At 46.0% G+C, this 7,046-nt stretch overlaps 1 pseudogene; it reads left to right on the top strand.

Annotated features, from left to right (window-relative positions):
• Positions 1-1,528: 1,528 nt before the first annotated feature.
• On the top strand, positions 1,529-6,123 carry LOC139006415 (stathmin-like; annotated as a pseudogene).
• Positions 6,124-7,046: the final 923 nt, after the last annotated feature.

The raw sequence follows: 7,046 nt of genomic DNA, 5'->3' as shown, positions 1-7,046 counted from the left end.
TTTAGAGGTGAACACTGCAAGTATGGTTAGGCCAGTGGTCGGCAAACCACGGCTCGCGAGCTTCATACCGCTCTTTGGCCCCTTGAGTGTGGCTCTTCCACAAAATACCACGTGCGGGCGGGCACGTACAGTGCGATTGAAACTTTGTGGCCCATGGGCAGAAGTCGGTTTTCTGCCTGGGCGAGTCTATTTTGAAGAAGTGGCGTTAGAAGAAGTGGGGGGTGTCAGTCGGTCTGGCGATGGGAGACGCAGTGCGGGGGAGGCGCACGCGCTATTCATGCACGAGTTGAGTGAGCCAGTCAGTCAGCAGTCTCATTGTGCAGTGGTTAGTGCTAGTCGCGTCCGCAAATCGCGCGCGGGTGACAAAAGTACCTACTCGAAGCATAAAGTTACCTGTATTTTTCCAACCAGCTGCAAATCCTACAGGTATTTTTGTCATCAATTTAAGAATTGTAATTATTTTGTGATGGTGGCTTTATTATTATAAAATGAAACATTTTTTTAGGTATGTTGAGATGGTTTGGACATATAGAGAGGATGAATGAAAGGAGATAGACGAAACAAGTATACAAGACGAGTGTGGATGGGAGAGTTGGAAGGGGTCGACCTCAGCGAACATACCTCAATCAGATTGAGGACGTTTTTAGCAAAGGCCAGCTTAGGAGTACCCTAATTAAGTTAATAACAATGTACCTACCTATATAGTTTAAGTTTAAAAAATTTGGCTCTCAAAAGAAATTTCAGTCATTGTACTGTTGATATTTGGCTCTGTTGACTAATGAGTTTGCCTACCACTGGGTTAGGCAAGTCTGAAAGGGACAATCATTTGGGAGTGGGGAGGGGGTGGGGGAAGGTATCGTCTATGCCCTGAGGGGACAAGCCGAGAATCTGTGGTCAGGACCCTCCATGTAGTTACTGAGAAGGTGAAACACACGAATGGGAAGTCATGCAGGAGAGAAATAGATGTAGTCACATCTGAGTTAAATTGGGGCGACTGGGAGTATTACTTTAAAATTTTAAATATCACAAGATGACAGAATGTCTTCAGTGCCCCCCTTCCAGAGAAGAGATAGTAGGCAGGCCCCCACCTCTAATGGGAAACTTAATGCCCCAGTTAACCCCTCCATGGGGGATGTCGATGAAAGAACACCCACACTGAGAGAAGAATTTCATGAGTTTATTTAGGCCTAAATTTTGAGGACATTCCTGGAAGGAAGATCTCAACGGATTGAGAAAATGCTCCTGAGAAGACAGTCAAGGTTTTCCCTATTCTCTCAGATCCACCAAGTTTTGCCACGTTTCGTTGCTGGCTTACATAATCAAATGCAGTAATTTGATTCTGGCTCAAAGGCCCGATGTGTCAGGAGGAGGCTGTCATTGAGATGCCTTGCCATTTCTGTCTTCTGTTTCAACTGCACTGGGCCCTGGCTAAGCAAGCCAAATTCCCGCCCCTGTGCTGCTCCAGCTGCCCACTGGGGGGACTCTCCCAGTGCCCACTGGGGGGACTCTCCAGAGGAGCATAGAAGAGATGGGCTCCCCCCGCAGCTGCAGCACCACTGCTCTGAGAACCTCCGTGGAGAAGGTGCGCAGGTGGTGGCTGTGGCTCAGTGCCAGTCTCCACCGCACCTTTTCCCTGCCCCTTAAATCCTCATCAAAGGTTTCTTTGACCCTATTTCTTCCCAAAATCCCCACACAAAAAAACATGCACTAGGTTCTGGGCACATAGTTGAGAATATGTTTGTGTTTCTAAGTTTTGCTGGTGTGGTATTCTGTGTCCTAGTTACCCTGACTTTGATAAAGAGGGACCCACGAGCTACTCAAGTGTGGATTAAGTCCACTTTGGAGGGACTGGAGGAACAGCTCACCTTTCAGAGCGGAAAGACCAGGATATAGCCTTTGGGGTTGAGGTTAGACTGCAGGTAAAATTTCAGGCTTGGCAGACAGATTTCTGAAGATTAGAGAAAAGCAGGCTCAAGGCTTGCTGCCCTATCCCTCTCCCCTGCCCCACCCCAGAACCAGCTGGCCTCCCCCTCAACTCCCAACACACGCTGCACCTGCCTCCTCTGACACCACACTGAGGCAGGTGTCACGTAGTGATACCTGTTTGTGCCAATGAAGGCATATCTGCTGGAAACCTCACCCCTAACCCCCACGTTCCACACTCTTGGGCCCTTTCTTCCTGGCTCTGAGGTTATCTGTGCTAGTCCCCTTCCTGCAGGCACCATAGCCTTTCTCCTGACCCCAGCAAACACTCCCCATGCTCCTGGCTCTCCACCCTCCTCATCCTCAGGAGCTTGGAGGTCTCCCCACAGTCCCTCCCTCTACTGTCCCACCTCAGAGATCTGGAGATGCGGCTCCCCCAGACCAGAGAGAGGATGGGGACCCAGGGACCTAACCCCTACCCACACTTGGGAAGCTGAAGTTATAGGGAGAGAGTGAGTACCTTCCCTTCCCCTTCCCATCCAGACCTTGTTCTACCAACCAGCTGGATCAACAGAAGGAACACTGTCAGCCCCTCCTGAGAGGCCAGTGTTTTTTCAGGTGGGGAAGCCAGCAGGGCCCTGGCAGCCAGTTGGGGGAAGTAGGGAACTGACCTTGTGGGAATGGATATTCTTTAGGAAGAGCGATGCCCAGGCAAATAGACATCACTAGGGTTTTTGGGAGTGAAACCTCCTGGTTAAGAATGAGCAGACACTGCCCTAACTGGTTTGGCTCAGTGGATAGAGCATCAGCTTGCGGACTGAAGGGTCCCAGGTTTGATTTTGGTCAAGGGCATGGTTGCGGGCTCATCCCCAGTGGGGGGTGTGCAGGAGGCAGCTGATCGATGTTTCTAACTCTATATCCCTCTCCCTTCCTCTCTGTAAAAAAATCAATAAAAATATATTAAAAAAAAAAGAATGAGCAGAATAACAAATTGGGGAAGAATTACAATTATTTTTTTCAATTATAGTTGACATAGAATATTGTATTAGTTTCAGGTGTACTAGTATAACATAGTGATTAGGCATTCATGTAACTTACAAAGTGAGCATCCCAACAAGTCTAGTACCCATTTAATACAATATATAATTATGACAATACTAGAGGCCCGGTGCACAGATTTGTGTACCGGTGGGGTCCCTCGGCCTCGCCTTTGGGGATTGGGCTGAAACTGGCAGTCTGACATTCCCCATGGGGTCCCGGATTGCAAGAGGGCACAGGCCAGGCTGAGGGACCCCACGGGTGCATGAATCTGTGCACAGGGCCTCTAGTATGCATATAAGATCTTTGGTTAACCTCTTCCTGCCCTCCCCCTTCCCCACTTCCCTCTGAGATTCATTAGTTTGTTCCATGTTTCCATGCCTGTGGTTTCCACTCCTGTGTTGAGCGTCTACCCCATGGTGGGCAATGCACATCATAGCTATTGGTCGGCTGGCCGCTTAGGCTTTTAATATATATATATAATTATATTAAATAAATATATATATATATTATATATTTTAATATATATATTTGACTATATTTCCTTTGCTGTAGTTTAGATCTCTGGGGAAGGGAATAATTTTGGAGTTTTATTTCCTTGCATTCTAATTTAAAAGAAAGTGTCTTTAAATTTTGTTACTTTTCTTTTAAATCCTCACCCGAGCATATTTTTCCATTGATTTTTAGAGAGAGTGAAAGAGAGAGGAAAAGACAGAGAGAAATATCAATGTGAGAGAAACATATTGATTAATTGCCTCCTGCTCGCGCCTTGACCAGGGCTGGGCCTGGTGAGGAGCCTGCAACAGAGGTAGGTGCTCTTGACCAGAATTAAACCTGAGATCCTTTGGTCAGAAGGCTGACGCTCTATCCATTGAGCCAAACTGGGTAGGAATCTTTATTACTTTTGTCATTAAGAGGGGGTTTATGTTTAAATTTAGGGCATTTTTGGGCAGCTAGTGTTGAATGATTTGATAGTTTATGCTGCCAGGTAGTACTTATTTTGTAACTTGCAGGTGAGCTGAACTGAGCTGATTGGAGAGGAGAAATAGTGTTTAGGAGTTTCAGTGTTGGAGCTAGTTTTCATCCTATTTATATCTAATTCAGAGCCCTTGGAGGGAAACAGTAACCTGATCACCCCGCTGATTCCAGGAGAATATACAAAGATTAGTGGTGAGGACTTGCTACTTCATTTTCTTTATCTGAAAATAAGAATTGAATTTTGTGGGGTCTTTTGTAAGGATTGAATGAGTAAATATGTGTAAATCATTTGGAAACCTATTTGCACATTTGCTATTTGGAAATATACTTCTTGTTTGCTCCTGCCACGTAGTAGGCGCTATAAAAACCAATGGGCCATATGACATGGCCACTTTTGTAGGTCACAAATGGCTGAATATCTGCAAAGTGGGAGACATCTCTGATGCACGGTCTCTTCTCAGCCATCCCTCCAGCTGCACCTGTGGTTGATCACAGATCAGAAGCCAACCCTTGAAATCCAAAGCGCTGAGCAAAGAGAAAGCTTCTCTGTTTGGGGGCTCTTCCTCTTAGATGTCCCCTCCCCACAGGGGTTGGAGGGAATATTTTCAGCTTACTTTTTCATTCTGTGCTTACTCTCCTCTGGGGGAAGAGTAGATGATCTTACCTGTGACAGCCTGACTGTGGCTTCCCAGCCCTGTCCTTGTTCAGTCCCTGGCTCAGGCAGGTGGGGGTGGGCACAGGGCAAGAGTAGAAGGCGCCTTTGTCCCGAGGTCTTCCATCCAGCTTTAACAGGGAGCCCTGCCTTTGGGTTTATAGCACATCTGTCCAGCCATTAGTAAGGTAGATATTTTGCTTTGATCTCCATTAGGTAATGAGTATCATGTCATTTCTTATATTGATCTGAACTGGAGGGTCAAAAGGATGAAAATTGAAATTTCCCTAATCTGATCTCAGAAACTCCCCCTCCAATTTCTTCCTGAATGACATTAACTTCCAACTCCCATGCCCCCCAAACCTCCCCCCCCGCCCCCGTTTCCAGCTCTGAACACATTTGCAGATTGCATTGCCAGTAGGACAGTCACTCTGTTGATCTTCTGCGCACACATTTTTTATTTTTTTAATCCTCACCTGGGGGGCGGGGGCGGGGGAGAGAAAGAGAGAGAGAGGTGTCAGAGAGAAACATTGGTTGGTTGCCTTCAACCAGGGATTGAACCTGAAACCCAGGTATATGTCCTGACTGGGAATCAAACAGGCAACACTTCTGCACACAGACTGATGCTCAACCAACTGAGCACTCCAGCCAGGCTGCACACATAATTTCATATGTCCTGGGAGTAGGACAATATAGATCAGGGTTAACTCCTGGGTTGGAAAAACTCAGCTTTCCACCTGTGAGTCTTTCTTTCTTTCTCTTTTTTCTGACATAAAAATATTTTTAAATTTATGTAAAAAAAATGTACCTCTAACAGGCAAACTACAAACTGGGGAATTTACCTGTAAAATACACGACTAAGAGTAACCTATTAAGAATTCTTACAAATTGGTAAGAAACAAGACAAGCATCTCAATTCACAAAACACAAAATTAATAAAGAAAATTTGAGAGTGTGGCCAGGCAGCTCGAACCGGGCAGTGGATTGTGTAGAATATATTGCCAGGCTCTTGTCTTCTAGTCACCTGGCTTCCTCTGATACCAGGTTAGAGGACCGGGGGAAGCGTGCCTCAGGCCAGGCTTCGGAAGAATCCACCCCAGAACTCCCCCTTCCCTGCCAAGGAAGGAGGCTCTTTCCCGGGAGGAAATTCAGAAGAAATTAGAAGCTGCAGAAGAAAGACACAAGTCCCATGGAGTGGAGGCCTTGAAGCAGCTTGCTGAGCAATGAGAACGGGAGAAAGAAATGCTTCAGAAAGCAAAGAAGAGAACGAACTTGACTAAAATGGCAGAAGGGAAACTGACCCACAAAATGGAAGCCAACAAAGAGGCACCAACGCTGCCGAAACGGAGCGCAGGTGAGAGGAGGACAAGCACATTGAAGAAGTTCGGAAGAAGAAAGACTCCAAAGATCCTGCTGATGAGACTGAAGCTCACCCATTTGTTCTGAGAACTGACCGTCTCCCCCTCCCCTTCATAAAGATCCAAGGACTGCACTGGCCAGTGTCATTGTGCTTTTGCCCTCCTGACAAATAGTCTAGAAGAGCGGTTCTCAGCCTGTGGGTCGCGACTCCTTTGGGGGTCGAATGACCCTTTCACAGGGGTCGCCTAAGACCATCGGAAAACACATATATAATTACATATTGTTTTTGTGATTAATCACTATGCTTTAATTATGTTCAATTTGTAACAATGAAATTGGGGGTCACCACAACATGAGGAACTGTATTAAAGGGTCGTGGCATTCGGAAGGTTGAGAACCACTGATCTAGAAGTTGATGTGGGACCACAGGTAGATCCAGATGATGTTGTTTTAGGGGATTAAGGGGAGAAAGCATTTCATTCGTTTTTAAAGTGTTGAGGTCTTTCTAATGTAGCTATTTTTCTTGATCTTTTCTACTTCAGTACACTTGGTGTGCTGGGTCAATGGCTAGTACTGTATTGGCTCTGTGAACACGTTTGTGAAAAGAGTATGTCGTGGCTTCTTTTAAATTGTTAAGATGTTGAATATCAGTTCACTTAAAAATATATGTTTTCATGCCAAAACCGTTTGGCTCAGTGGATAGAGTGTCAGCCTGTGGACTGAAAGGTCCCAGGTTCGATTCCGGTCAAGGGCATGTACCTTGGTTTTGGGCACATCCCCAGTAGGAGATGTGCAGAAGGTAGCTGATCGATGTTTCTCTCTCATTGATGTTTCTAACTCTCTATCTCTCTCCCTTCCTCTTTGTAAAAAATCAATAAAATATATTAAAAAAATATATGTTTTCATAGATTTCAGAGAGGAAGGGAGAGAGAGAGAGAGAGAGAGAGAGAGAGAGAGAGAAACATCAGCGATGAGAGAGAATCATTGATGCCTCCTGCACGCCTCCTACTGGGGATCGAGCCTGAAACCCAGGCATGTGTCCTGACTGGGAATCAAACTGTGACCTCCTGGTTCATAGGTCAACACTCAACCACTG

Source organism: Myotis yumanensis, unplaced genomic scaffold (genome assembly GCF_028538775.1).
Source record: "Myotis yumanensis isolate MYYU_CA2020_CCGP unplaced genomic scaffold, mMyoYum1.0.hap1 SCAF_3, whole genome shotgun sequence".
NCBI classification, from domain to species: domain Eukaryota; kingdom Metazoa; phylum Chordata; class Mammalia; order Chiroptera; family Vespertilionidae; genus Myotis; species Myotis yumanensis.
Note: the sequence above shows the minus strand (reverse complement) of the source record. Positions and strands in the feature narration are given on the sequence as shown.